At 40.2% G+C, this 14,886-nt stretch overlaps 8 non-coding genes across 8 annotated transcripts; 5 read left to right on the top strand and 3 right to left on the bottom strand.

Moving 5' to 3' along the window:
• The first annotated feature begins 3,591 nt into the window (after positions 1–3,591).
• On the top strand, positions 3,592–3,664 carry trnav-cac. The gene has a single exon. It is a non-coding gene; the product is annotated as a tRNA-Val (tRNA).
• A 2,361-nt stretch (positions 3,665–6,025) lies between these two features.
• Positions 6,026–6,097, bottom strand: trnad-guc. Its single transcript has one exon. It is a non-coding gene; the product is annotated as a tRNA-Asp (tRNA).
• A 260-nt stretch (positions 6,098–6,357) lies between these two features.
• Positions 6,358–6,430, top strand: trnav-aac. Its single transcript has one exon. It is a non-coding gene; the product is annotated as a tRNA-Val (tRNA).
• Positions 6,431–8,723: 2,293 nt separating this feature from the next.
• Positions 8,724–8,796, top strand: trnav-aac. The gene has a single exon. It is a non-coding gene; the product is annotated as a tRNA-Val (tRNA).
• Positions 8,797–11,338: 2,542 nt separating this feature from the next.
• On the bottom strand, positions 11,339–11,410 carry trnad-guc. Its single transcript has one exon. It is a non-coding gene; the product is annotated as a tRNA-Asp (tRNA).
• Positions 11,411–11,669: 259 nt separating this feature from the next.
• trnav-aac lies at positions 11,670–11,742 on the top strand. The gene has a single exon. It is a non-coding gene; the product is annotated as a tRNA-Val (tRNA).
• A 2,531-nt stretch (positions 11,743–14,273) lies between these two features.
• On the bottom strand, positions 14,274–14,345 carry trnad-guc. The gene has a single exon. It is a non-coding gene; the product is annotated as a tRNA-Asp (tRNA).
• A 259-nt stretch (positions 14,346–14,604) lies between these two features.
• Positions 14,605–14,677, top strand: trnav-aac. The gene has a single exon. It is a non-coding gene; the product is annotated as a tRNA-Val (tRNA).
• Positions 14,678–14,886: the final 209 nt, after the last annotated feature.

Here is a 14,886-nt window from a genome sequence, read left to right on the forward strand (position 1 = left end):
TGTGCAACTTTTGTCTGTCTGGACTACATATCCACTTGAAACTGCTTTCCTTAAAAAAGCGATCTTTTGCTATGTTTACAGCTTGTATCCCCACTACTCCGGCATTCCGCGACCCATACACAAAGACATTTGGAAACATTGCTATCACCACGTTAAGTTTGAAACAGGGCAGGGATGCGTTGTAAGTCTCGTACAGGCAGAACGGAGAATTTGGAAGCGAATCGCAGACACGTCAGTCAGTTTATCAAAACTCGGTTAGGTAAGCTTACAGGCCTTTCAGAGCAGTTCCACCTCATGGTGTCCAGCAAGTAGAATACCTGGCGTACTTTTCGCCATTGTGTTCTTTCTCCAAAAGTCTTATCAGTATTTAGATAACATAAGTGAGCAGATTTTAATGAACAAAACATTTCATCGTTCATGTATATTTCTTATACTCTCATGTGTTGTCTTAGCCTCATTGTTCTTACGAGCTGGTTAAGCTCACCCTGCGCCTTCATTGTTGTGTGTGTTACGTTCTGATCCGTCTTACGTTCCTGCTTCTTCCTACGTATTTAAATAACATAATTGAGCATATTTTAATAAAAAAATATTTAAATGTTTATGTAATTCTTAAGGTCCACTGTTCGAAACTGGGCAGAAACACATTTCTTTGTTCGTGTTTACTTCGCACAATCAAACTCTGCTGAGTTAAAATCTCAATAACCTGCATGGAAAACTCCCTGTCGTGAAATTGTGGCTAGGCCTACCGAAGTGTCCATAGTATGTTATTTAACATTATATTAAATAACATATTTGAGCACATTGTAATTAAAAAATATTTTATGTAATTCTTATACTCTCATTGTTGTTCTTAGCCTCATTGTTCTTACCTTAGCTGAGCCTCAACCTCTTAGCCTCATTGTTGTTGTTTTACGTTCCTGGATCCTGAGGTAGGTGATCATATCGTCATTGTAAAGCTCTCTTTGATAGCAGGAACATGCTCAATGCTGCTGTAAAACTTTTGTCTTTCTTGGACTATATCCACTTTAATACTGTTTTCCTTAAAAAAGCATATCTTTTGCTATGTTTAGGCCTTGTATCCACACTACTCCGGCATTTCCGCGACCCTTACACAAAGACATTTGGAAACATTGATCACCCCGTTTAAGTTTGAAAACTGCAGGATGCGTTGTAGTCTGTACAGGCAGAGAAACGGAGAACTTTGGAAAGAATGCAGAACACCCAGTCAGTCCCGTTTTCATCGGTTAGGTAAGCTTCCATGCTTCAGTAGCAGTTCCACTCATGGTGGTCCAAGCAAATAAATCCCTGGCTTACTTTTCGCCAGTGGTGTTCTGTTCTCCAAATGCGTATCAGTATTATGTACTTTAGTAACCTAGTGAGCATATTTAATACATTTCAATGTCATGTATATTCTTATACTCTCATTGTTGTTCTTAGCCTTAGTGTTCTGACATAGCTGAGGCCTCAACCTCTTAGCCGTATTGTTGTTGTTTTACGTTTCTGGATCGTCTTACAGTTCTGCTTCCTTCCTACGTATTACAATAACGATAACTGAGCATATGTGTAATATGTAAATGTTTCATGTCAGTCTTATTAGCTAATGTTGTCCTTCGCCGCATTGGTCTACCTCAGATGAGCCTCAACCTCTAGCCGCTTGTTGTGTTTAAGGTCCGGATCTCGTTCTTACGTTACTCAGTCCTTACTACGTTCCGGATCTGAGGTAGGTGATAGCACAGCGTACTGTAAGTAAAGCCTAGCTTGATAGTCAGGAACATGGTCATGCTGCTGTAAAACTTTTGTCTTTCTTGAGACTATATGACTCTAATAGTTTTTTCTTAAACCGCATATCTTTTAGTATGTTTAGGCCTCGAGTATCCACACTACGCCAGGCAACGGAGTAGTGTGCGATGTAGCTTGGAAATACTTAGCAGCTGATAGATAATCCCCCGTCGGGAATCGGACCAGTCTCCACGTGACAGGCGGAGATACTGTCCACTATACTACGAGCGACTGCCCAACCCTAGATTCGTCATGGCACAGCGCTACGGTGGCGCCATTCCAGCATTTAGGCTACAGCTTTGAGATGTAGTAGAACAGTCTAGATTTACTACAATTCACTGTCACTCATATCCATGACAGAGCAGCTAGGGACCGGGAATCCTGTTTAACCTATCTATGTGTCAGAACTGTCAAACGGCATATGTGAACATTTGCAGCAAATGGGCTTGGTGACATTTCCAACGAAACATGCTAAAGAACCCTTTCTCAGTCCGGAGTTCACCACACCTTCGTTAGTGTTATCACGTTCGCCTGACACGCGAACGTCCCCAGTTACGAAACGGGCGGAAACACATTTCTTCTTTGTTCGGTGTTACTTACTGTCGCGCAATCAATACTCTGCTGAGTTAAATCTCATACCTGCATGACTACCCCTGTCGATGAAAGTGTGGCTCAGGCCTACGCAGTGTCCATGAGTAGCAGTCGCGAAGACGCAAAAGTTCTCATATCCTCTCATTGTTGTTCTTAGCCTCATCTGTTCTACTGTAGCTGAGCCTCAACCTCTAGCCTCAGTGTTGTTGTTTACGTTCGCGCATCCTGAGGTAGGTGATCATATCGTCAGTGTAAAGCTCTCTGATAGTAGGAACATGCTCAATGCTGCTGTAAAACGTTTTTCGTCTTTCTTGGACTATATCCACCTTAATACTGTTTTCCTGTTAAAAAAGAGCATATCTGTTGCTCATGTTAGAGGCCTTGATCCACACGACTCCTGTGCATTTTGTTCCCGCGACCCTACAAACAGACATTTGGAAACATTGCTCACGAGGACCGAAAAACCCTTTAATGTTTGAAACTGCAGCGTTGCGTGTGTAGTCTGTACAGCAGAACCGCGGCGAACTTGGACCAGACTGCAGACACCCCGTGCGCACGTTTCATCAGCGTTAGGTAAGCTTACATGCCTTTCAGTAGCAGTTCCACCTCATGGTTGGTCCAAGCAAATAAATCCCTGGGCTTACTTTTCGCCATTGTTGTTCTTTCTCCAAATTCTTATCGTCACTGTAAAGCTCTCTTTGATAGCAGGAACATGCTCAGTTGTCAGTTGCTTGTAAAACTTTTGTCTTTCTTGGACTATATGGAATCTAATAGTTTTTTTCTTAAAAACGCATATCTTTTGCTATGGTTAGGCCTCGTATCCACAATACGCCGGCAAACGTAGTAGTGTCGATGTAGCCTTGGTAAATAATTAGCAGCTGATAGATAAATCTCCCCGTCGGGGAATCGGACCCAGGTCTTCCACGTGACAGGTAGAGATACTGTCCACTATACTAACGAGGACTGCCCAAACCCTAGATTTGGCATGGCACTCGCTAGGTGGCGCCATTCCAGCATTTAGGCTACAGTGAATATATGTAGAAACATTTAGATTTACTACAAATTCACTGTCACTCATATCCATGACAGAGCAGCTATGACTGAATCCTGTTTAACATATCTATGTGTCAAAAATAAACATGTCAAACGGCATTGTGAACATTTGCAGTAAAATGTGATTGGTGCATTTCCCCACGAACATGCTAAGAACCCTTTTCATCAGTTTCCGTAGTGTAGTGGTTATCACGTTCGCCTCACACGCGAAAGGTCCCCTGTTCGAAACTGGGCGGAAACACATTTCTTTGTTGGTGTTTACTTCGCACAATCAAACTCTGCTGAGTTAAAATCTCAATTACTTGAATGGAAAACTCCCTGTCGTGAAATTGTGGCTAGGCCTACCGAAGTGTGCGTAGTACATTCGCCTAAGATGCAAAATGTCTCTCATACTCTCATTGTTGTTCTTAGCCTCATTGTTTTACCTTAGCTGAGCCTCAACCTCTTAGCCTCATTGTTGTTGTTTTACGTTCCTGGATCCTGAGGTAGGTGATCATATCGTCATTGTAATCTCTCTTTGATAGCAGGAACATGCTCAATGCTGCTGTAAAACTTTTGTCTTTCTTGGACTATATCCACTTTATACTGTTTTCCTTAAAAAAGCATATCTTTTACTATGTTTAGGCCTTGTATCCACACGACTCCAGCATTTCCGCGACCCTTACACAAAGACATTTGGAAATATTGCTCACCCCGTTTAAGTTTGAAAACTGCAGGGTTGCGTTGTAGTCTGTACAGGCAGAACCGGAGAACTTTGGAAACTAATGCAGACACCCACGTCAGTCAGTTTCATCGGTTAGGTAAGCTTACATGCCTTTCAGTAGCAGTTCCACCTCATGGTTGGTCCAAGCAAGTAAATCCCTGGGCTTAATTTTCGCCATTGTTGTTCTTTCTCCAAATTCTTATCAGTATTTAAATAACATAATTGAGCATATTTTAATAAAAAAATATTTCAATATTTATGTAAATTCTTATACTCTCATTGTTGTTCTTAGCCTCATTGTTCTTACCGTAGCTGAGCCTCAACCTCTGAGCCTCATTGTTGTTGTTTTACGCTCGTGGATCTGTCTTACATTCCTGCTTCCTTCCTTCCTTCCTTCCTTCCTTCCTAAGAACTGTGAAACTTTTGTCTTTCTTGGACTATATCCACTTTAATACTGCTTTCCTTAAAAAAGCATATCTTTTGCTATGTTTAGGCCTTGTATCCACACGACTCCGGCATTTCCGCGACCCTTACACAAAGACATTTGGAAACATTGCTCACCCCGTTTAAGTTTGAAAACTGCAGGGTTGCGTTGTAGTCTGTACAGGCAGAACCGGAGAACTTTGGAAACTAATGCAGACACCCACGTCAGTCAGTTTCATCGGTTAGGTAAGCTTACATGCCTTTCAGTAGCAGTTCCACCTCATGGTTGGTCCAAGCAAGTAAATCCCTGGGCTTACTTTTCGCCATTGTTGTTCTTTCTCCAAATTCTTATCAGTATTTAAATAACATAATTGAGCATATTGTTATAAAAAAATATTTAAATGTTTATGTAATTCTTATACTCTCATTGTTGTTCTTAGCCTCATTGTTCTTACCGTAGCTGAGCCTCAACCTCTGAGCCTCATTGTTGTTGTTTTACGCTCGTGGATCTGTCTTACATTCCTGCTTCCTTCCTTCCTTCCTAAGAACTGTGAAACTTTTGTCTTTCTTGGACTATATCCACTTTAATACTGCTTTCCTTAAAAAAGCATATCTTTTGCTATGTTTAGGCCTTGTATCCACACTACTCTGGCATTTCCGCGACCCTTACACAAAAACATTTGGAAACATTGCTCACCCCGTTTAAGTTTGAAAACTGCAGGGTTGCGTTGTAGTCTGTACAGGCAGAACCGGAGAACTTTGGAAACTAATGCAGACACCCACGTCAGTCAGTTTCATCGGTTAGGTAAGCTTACATGCCTTTCAGTAGCAGTTCCACCTCATGGTTGGTCCAAGCAAGTACATCCCTGGGCTTACTTTTCGCCATTGTTGTTCTTTCTCCAAATTCTTATCAGTATTTAAATAACATAATTGAGCATATTTTAATAAAAAAATATTTCAATGTTTATGTATATTCTTATACTCTCATTGTTGTTCTTAGCCTTATTGTTCTTACCTTAGCTGAGCCTCAACCTCTTAGCCTCATTGTTGTTGTTTTACGTTCCTGGATCTGTCTTACGTTCCTGCTTCCTTCCTACATATTTAAATAACATAATTGAGCATATAGTAATATAAAAATATTTATATGTTTATGTAATTCTTATACTCTAATTGTTGTTCTTAGCCTCATTGTTCTTACCTTAGCTGAGCCTCAACCTCTTAGCCTCGTTGTTGTTTTACGTTCCTGGATCCTGAGTTAGGTGATCATATCGTCACTGTAAAGCTCTCTTTGATAGCAGGAACATGCTCAGTGCTGCTGTAAAACTTTTGTCTTTCTTGGACTATATGCTCTCTAATAGTTTTTTTTCTTAAAAACGCATATCCTTTCCCATGGTTAGGCCTCGTATCCACACTACGCCGGCAAACGTAGTAGTGTCGATGTAGCCTTGGTAAATAATTAGCAGCTGATAGATAAATCTCCCCGTCGGGGAATCGAACCCCGGTCTTCCGCGTGACAGGCGGAGATACTGTCCACTATACTAACGAGGACTGCCCAAACTCTAAATTTGGCACGGCACTCGCTAGGTGGCGCCATAACAGCATTTAGGCTACAGTGAATATATGTCGAAACATTTAGATTCACTACATATTCACTGTCACTCATATCCATGACAGAGCAGCTATGACTGAATCCTGTTTAACATATCTATGTGTCAAAAATAAACATGTGAAACGGCATTTTGAACATTTGCAGTAAAATGTGATTGGTGCATTTCCCCACGAACATGCTAAAGAAACCCTTTTCATCAGTTTCCGTAGTGTAGTGGTTATCACGTTCGCCTAACACGCGAAAGGTCCCCAGTTCGAAACTGGGTGGAAACACATTTCTTTGTTCGTGTTTACTTCGCACAATCAAACTCTGCTGAGTGAAAATCTCAATAACTGCATGAAAAACTCCCTGTCGTGAAATTGTGGCTAGGCCTATCGAAGTGTCCATAGTACATTCGCCTAACACGGAAAATGTCTCTTATCCTCTCATTGTTCTTACCGTAGCTGAGCCTCAACCTCTTAGCCTCATTGGTGTTATTTTACGTTCCTGGATCCGTCTTACGTTCCTGCTTCCTTCCTACGTATTTAAATAAGATAATTGAGCATATTGTTATAAAAAAATATTTAAATGTTTATGTAATTCTTATACTCTAATTGTTGTTCTTACCTTAGCTGAGCCTCAACCTCTTAGCCTCATTGTTGTTGTTTTACGTTCCTGGATCCTGAGGTAGGTGATCATATCGTCATTGTAAATCTCTCTTTGATAGCAGGAACATGCTCAATGCTGCTGTAAAACTTTTGTCTTTCTTGGACTATATCCACTTTAATACTGTTTTCCTTAAAAAAGCATATCTTTTACTATGTTTAGGCCTTGTATCCACACGACTCCAGCATTTCCGCGACCCTTACACAAAGACATTTGGAAATATTGCTCACCCCGTTTAAGTTTGAAAACTGCAGAGGTGCGTTGTAGTCTGTACAGGCAGAACCGGAGAACTTTGGAAACTAATGCAGACACCCACGTCAGTCAGTTTCATCGGTTAGGTAAGCTTACATGCCTTTCAGTAGCAGTTCCACCTCATGGTTGGTCCAAGCAAGTAAATCCCTGGGCTTACTTTTCGCCATTGTTGTTCTTTCTCCAAATTCTTATCAGTATTTAAATAACATAATTGAGCATATTTTAATAAAAAATATTTCAATATTTATGTAAATTCTTATACTCTCATTGTTGTTCTTAGCCTCATTGTTCTTACCGTAGCTGAGCCTCAACCTCTGAGCCTCATTGTTGTTGTTTTACGCTCGTGGATCTGTCTTACATTCCTGCTTCCTTCCTTCCTTCCTTCCTTCCTTCCTTCCTAAGAACTGTGAAACTTTTGTCTTTCTTGGACTATATCCACTTTAATACTGCTTTCCTTAAAAAAGCATATCTTTTGCTATGTTTAGGCCTTGTATCCACACTACTCCGGCATTTCCGCGACCCTTACACAAAGACATTTGGAAACATTGCTCACCCCGTTTAAGTTTGAAAACTGCAGGGTTGCGTTGTAGTCTGTACAGGCAGAACCGGAGAACTTTGGAAACTAATGCAGACACCCACGTCAGTCAGTTTCATCGGTTAGGTAAGCTTACATGCCTTTCAGTAGCAGTTCCACCTCATGGTTGGTCCAAGCAAATGAATCCCTGGGCTTACTTTTCGCCATTGTTGTTCTTTCTCCAAATTCTTATCAGTATTTAGATAACATTAAGTGAGCATATTTTAATAAAAAAACATTTCAATGTTCATGTATATTCTCATACTCTCATTGTTGTTCTTAGCCTTATTGTTCTTACCTTAGCTGAGCCTCAACCTCTTAGCCTCATTGTTGTTGTTTTACGTTCCTGGATCTGTCTTACGTTCCTGCTTCCTTCCTACATATTTAAATAACATAAGTGAGCATATTGTAATAAAAAAAAATGTAAATGTTTATGTAATTCTTATTAGCTAATTGTTGTTCTTAGCCTCATTGTTCTTACCTTAGCTGAGCCTCAACCTCTTAGCCTCATTGTTGTTGTTTTAAGTTCCTGGATCCTGAGTTAGGTGATCATATCGTCACTGTAAAGCTCTCTTTGATAGCAGGAACATGCTCAGTGCTGCTGTAAAACTTTTGTCTTTCTTGGACTATATGCTCTCTAATAGTTTTTTTTCTTAAAAACGCATATCCTTTCCCATGGTTAGGCCTCGTATCCACACTACGCCGGCAAACGTAGTAGTGTCGATGTAGCCTTGGTAAATAATTAGCAGCTGATAGATAAATCTCCCCGTCGGGGAATCGAACCCCAGGTCTTCCACGTGACAGGCGGAGATACTGTCCACTATACTAACGAGGACTGCCCAAACTCTAAATTTGGCACGGCACTCGCTAGGTGGCGCCATAACAGCATTTAGGCTACAGTGAATATATGTCGAAACATTTAGATTCACTACATATTCACTGTCACTCATATCCATGACAGAGCAGCTATGACTGAATCCTGTTTAACATATCTATGTGTCAAAAATAAACATGTGAAACGGCATTTTGAACATTTGCAGTAAAATGTGATTGGTGCATTTCCCCACGAACATGCTAAAAAACCCTTTTCATCAGTTTCCGTAGTGTAGTGGTTATCACGTTCGCCTAACACGCGAAAGGTCCCCAGTTCGAAACTGGGTGGAAACACATTTCTTTGTTCGTGTTTACTTCGCACAATCAAACTCTGCTGAGTGAAAATCTCAATAACCTGCATGAAAAACTCCCTGTCGTGAAATTGTGGCTAGGCCTATCGAAGTGTCCATAGTACATTCGCCTAACACGGAAAATGTCTCTTATCCTCTCATTGTTCTTACCGTAGCTGAGCCTCAACCTCTTAGCCTCATTGGTGTTATTTTACGTTCCTGGATCCGTCTTACGTTCCTGCTTCCTTCCTACGTATTTAAATAACATAATTGAGCATATTGTTATAAAAAAATATTTAAATGTTTATGTAATTCTTATACTCTAATTGTTGTTCTTAGCCTCATTGTTCTTACCTTAGCTGAGCCTCAACCTCTTAGCCTCATTGTTGTTGTTTTACGTTCCTGGATCCTGAGGTAGGTGATCATATCGTCATTGTAAATCTCTCTTTGATAGCAGGAACATGCTCAATGCTGCTGTAAAACTTTTGTCTTTCTTGGACTATATCCACTTTAATACTGTTTTCCTTAAAAAAGCATATCTTTTACTATGTTTAGGCCTTGTATCCACACGACTCCAGCATTTCCGCGACCCTTACACAAAGACATTTGGAAATATTGCTCACCCCGTTTAAGTTTGAAAACTGCAGAGGTGCGTTGTAGTCTGTACAGGCAGAACCGGAGAACTTTGGAAAGTAATGCAGACACCCACGTCAGTCAGTTTCATCGGTTAGGTAAGCTTACATGCCTTTCAGTAGCAGTTCCACCTCATGGTTGGTCCAAGCAAGTAAATCCCTGGGCTTAATTTTCGCCATTGTTGTTCTTTCTCCAAATTCTTATCAGTATTTAAATAACATAATTGAGCATATTTTAATAAAAAAATATTTCAATATTTATGTAAATTCTTATACTCTCATTGTTGTTCTTAGCCTCATTGTTCTTACCGTAGCTGAGCCTCAACCTCTGAGCCTCATTGTTGTTGTTTTACGTTCGTGGATCTGTCTTACATTCCTGCTTCCTTCCTTCCTTCCTTCCTTCCTTCCTAAGAACTGTGAAACTTTTGTCTTTCTTGGACTATATCCACTTTAATACTGCTTTCCTTAAAAAAGCATATCTTTTGCTATGTTTAGGCCTTGTATCCACACGACTCCGGCATTTCCGCGACCCTTACACAAAGACATTTGGAAATATTGCTCACCCCGTTTAAGTTTGAAAACTGCAGAGTTGCGTTGTAGTCTGTACAGGCAGAACCGGAGAACTTTGGAAAGTAATGCAGACACCCACGTCAGTCAGTTTCATCGGTTAGGTAAGCTTACATGCCTTTCAGTAGCAGTTCCACCTCATGGTTGGTCCAAGCAAGTAAATCCCTGGGCTTACTTTTCGCCATTGTTGTTCTTTCTCCAAATTCTTATCAGTATTTAAATAACATAATTAAGCATATTTTAATAAAAAAATATTTCAATATTTATGTAAATTCTTATACTCTCATTGTTGTTCTTAGCCTCATTGTTCTTACCGTAGCTGAGCCTCAACCTCTGAGCCTCATTGTTGTTGTTTTACGCTCGTGGATCTGTCTTACATTCCTGCTTCCTTCCTTCCTTCCTTCCTTCCTTCCTAAGAACTGTGAAACTTTTGTCTTTCTTGGACTATATCCACTTTAATACTGCTTTCCTTAAAAAAGCATATCTTTTGCTATGTTTAGGCCTTGTATCCACACTACTCCGGCATTTCCGCGACCCTTACACAAAGACATTTGGAAACATTGCTCACCCCGTTTAAGTTTGAAAACTGCAGGGTTGCGTTGTAGTCTGTACAGGCAGAACCGGAGAACTTTGGAAACTAATGCAGACACCCACGTCAGTCAGTTTCATCGGTTAGGTAAGCTTACATGCCTTTCAGTAGCAGTTCCACCTCATGGTTGGTCCAAGCAAGTACATCCCTGGGCTTACTTTTCGCCATTGTTGTTCTTTCTCCAAATTCTTATCAGTATTTAAATAACATAATTGAGCATATTTTAATAAAAAAATATTTCAATGTTTATGTATATTCTTATACTCTCATTGTTGTTCTTAGCCTTATTGTTCTTACCTTAGCTGAGCCTCAACCTCTTAGCCTCATTGTTGTTGTTTTACGTTCCTGGATCTGTCTTACGTTCCTGCTTCCTTCCTACGTATTTAAATAACATAATTGAGCATATAGTAATATAAAAATATTTAAATGTTTATGTAATTCTTATACTCTAATTGTTGTTCTTAGCCTCATTGTTCTTACCTTAGCTGAGCCTCAACCTCTTAGCCTCGTTGTTGTTTTACGTTCCTGGATCCTGAGTTAGGTGATCATATCGTCACTGTAAAGCTCTCTTTGATAGCAGGAACATGCTCAGTGCTGCTGTAAAACTTTTGTCTTTCTTGGACTATATGCTCTCTAATAGTTTTTTTTCTTAAAAACGCATATCCTTTCCCATGGTTAGGCCTCGTATCCACACTACGCCGGCAAACGTAGTAGTGTCGATGTAGCCTTGGTAAATAATTAGCAGCTGATAGATAAATCTCCCCGTCGGGGAATCGAACCCCGGTCTTCCACGTGACAGGCGGAGATACTGTCCACTATACTAACGAGGACTGCCCAAACTCTAAATTTGGCACGGCACTCGCTAGGTGGCGCCATAACAGCATTTAGGCTACAGTGAATATATGTCGAAACATTTAGATTCACTACATATTCACTGTCACTCATATCCATGACAGAGCAGCTATGACTGAATCCTGTTTAACATATCTATGTGTCAAAAATAAACATGTGAAACGGCATTTTGAACATTTGCAGTAAAATGTGATTGGTGCATTTCCCCACGAACATGCTAAAAAACCCTTTTCATCAGTTTCCGTAGTGTAGTGGTTATCACGTTCGCCTAACACGCGAAAGGTCCCCAGTTCGAAACTGGGTGGAAACACATTTCTTTGTTCGTGTTTACTTCGCACAATCAAACTCTGCTGAGTGAAAATCTCAATAACCTGCATGAAAAACTCCCTGTCGTGAAATTGTGGCTAGGCCTATCGAAGTGTCCATAGTACATTCGCCTAACACGGAAAATGTCTCTTATCCTCTCATTGTTCTTACCGTAGCTGAGCCTCAACCTCTTAGCCTCATTGGTGTTATTTTACGTTCCTGGATCCGTCTTACGTTCCTGCTTCCTTCCTACGTATTTAAATAACATAATTGAGCATATTGTTATAAAAAAATATTTAAATGTTTATGTAATTCTTATACTCTAATTGTTGTTCTTAGCCTCATTGTTCTTACCTTAGCTGAGCCTCAACCTCTTAGCCTCATTGTTGTTGTTTTACGTTCCTGGATCCTGAGGTAGGTGATCATATCGTCATTGTAAATCTCTCTTTGATAGCAGGAACATGCTCAATGCTGCTGTAAAACTTTTGTCTTTCTTGGACTATATCCACTTTAATACTGTTTTCCTTAAAAAAGCATATCTTTTACTATGTTTAGGCCTTGTATCCACACGACTCCAGCATTTCCGCGACCCTTACACAAAGACATTTGGAAATATTGCTCACCCCGTTTAAGTTTGAAAACTGCAGAGGTGCGTTGTAGTCTGTACAGGCAGAACCGGAGAACTTTGGAAAGTAATGCAGACACCCACGTCAGTCAGTTTCATCGGTTAGGTAAGCTTACATGCCTTTCAGTAGCAGTTCCACCTCATGGTTGGTCCAAGCAAGTAAATCCCTGGGCTTACTTTTCGCCATTGTTGTTCTTTCTCCAAATTCTTATCAGTATTTAAATAACATAATTGAGCATATTTTAATAAAAAATATTTCAATATTTATGTAAATTCTTATACTCTCATTGTTGTTCTTAGCCTCATTGTTCTTACCGTAGCTGAGCCTCAACCTCTGAGCCTCATTGTTGTTGTTTTACGTTCGTGGATCTGTCTTACATTCCTGCTTCCTTCTCTTCCTTCCTTCCTCAAGAACTGTGAAACTTTTGTCTTTCTTGGACTATATCCACTTTAATACTGCTTTCCTTAAAAAAGCATATCTTTTGCTATGTTTAGGCCTTGTATCCACACGACTCCGGCATTTCCGCGACCCTTACACAAAGACATTTGGAAACATTGCTCACCCCGTTTAAGTTTGAAAACTGCAGAGGTGCGTTGTAGTCTGTACAGGCAGAACCGGAGAACTTTGGAAAGTAATGCAGACACCCACGTCAGTCAGTTTCATCGGTTAGGTAAGCTTACATGCCTTTCAGTAGCAGTTCCACCTCATGGTTGGTCCAAGCAAGTAAATCCCTGGGCTTACTTTTCGCCATTGTTGTTCTTTCTCCAAATTCTTATCAGTATTTAAATAACATAATTAAGCATATTTTAATAAAAAAATATTTCAATATTTATGTAAATTCTTATACTCTCATTGTTGTTCTTAGCCTCATTGTTCTTACCGTAGCTGAGCCTCAACCTCTGAGCCTCATTGTTGTTGTTTTACGCTCGTGGATCTGTCTTACATTCCTGCTTCCTTCCTTCCTTCCTTCCTTCCTAAGAACTGTGAAACTTTTGTCTTTCTTGGACTATATCCACTTTAATACTGCTTTCCTTAAAAAAGCATATCTTTTGCTATGTTTAGGCCTTGTATCCACACTACTCCGGCATTTCCGCGACCCTTACACAAAGACATTTGGAAACATTGCTCACCCCGTTTAAGTTTGAAAACTGCAGGGTTGCGTTGTAGTCTGTACAGGCAGAACCGGAGAACTTTGGAAACTAATGCAGACACCCACGTCAGTCAGTTTCATCGGTTAGGTAAGCTTACATGCCTTTCAGTAGCAGTTCCACCTCATGGTTGGTCCAAGCAAGTACATCCCTGGGCTTACTTTTCGCCATTGTTGTTCTTTCTCCAAATTCTTATCAGTATTTAAATAACATAATTGAGCATATTTTAATAAAAAAATATTTCAATGTTTATGTATATTCTTATACTCTCATTGTTGTTCTTAGCCTTATTGTTCTTACCTTAGCTGAGCCTCAACCTCTTAGCCTCATTGTTGTTGTTTTACGTTCCTGGATCTGTCTTACGTTCCTGCTTCCTTCCTACGTATTTAAATAACATAATTGAGCATATAGTAATATAAAAATATTTAAATGTTTATGTAATTCTTATACTCTAATTGTTGTTCTTAGCCTCATTGTTCTTACCTTAGCTGAGCCTCAACCTCTTAGCCTCGTTGTTGTTTTACGTTCCTGGATCCTGAGTTAGGTGATCATATCGTCACTGTAAAGCTCTCTTTGATAGCAGGAACATGCTCAGTGCTGCTGTAAAACTTTTGTCTTTCTTGGACTATATGCTCTCTAATAGTTTTTTTTCTTAAAAACGCATATCCTTTCCCATGGTTAGGCCTCGTATCCACACTACGCCGGCAAACGTAGTAGTGTCGATGTAGCCTTGGTAAGTAATTAGCAGCTGATAGATAAATCTCCCCGTCGGGGAATCGAACCCCGGTCTTCCGCTTGACAGGCGGAGATACTGTCCACTATACTAACGAGGACTGCCCAAACTCTAAATTTGGCACGGCACTCGCTAGGTGGCGCCATAACAGCATTTAGGCTACAGTGAATATATGTCGAAACATTTAGATTCACTACATATTCACTGTCACTCATATCCATGACAGAGCAGCTATGACTGAATCCTGTTTAACATATCTATGTGTCAAAAATAAACATGTGAAACGGCATTTTGAACATTTGCAGTAAAATGTGATTGGTGCATTTCCCCACGAACATGCTAAAAAACCCTTTTCATCAGTTTCCGTAGTGTAGTGGTTATCACGTTCGCCTAACACGCGAAAGGTCCCCAGTTCGAAACTGGGTGGAAACACATTTCTTTGTTCGTGTTTACTTCGCACAATCAAACTCTGCTGAGTGAAAATCTCAATAACCTGCATGAAAAACTCCCTGTCGTGAAATTGTGGCTAGGCCTATCGAAGTGTCCATAGTACATTCGCCTAACACGGAAAATGTCTCTTATCCTCTCATTGTTCTTACCGTAGCTGAGCCTCAACCTCTTAGCCTCATTGGTGTTATTTT

The sequence above is a fragment of the Sander lucioperca genome, chromosome 19, assembly GCF_008315115.2.
Source record: "Sander lucioperca isolate FBNREF2018 chromosome 19, SLUC_FBN_1.2, whole genome shotgun sequence".
In the NCBI taxonomy this organism is placed as follows: domain Eukaryota; kingdom Metazoa; phylum Chordata; class Actinopteri; order Perciformes; family Percidae; genus Sander; species Sander lucioperca.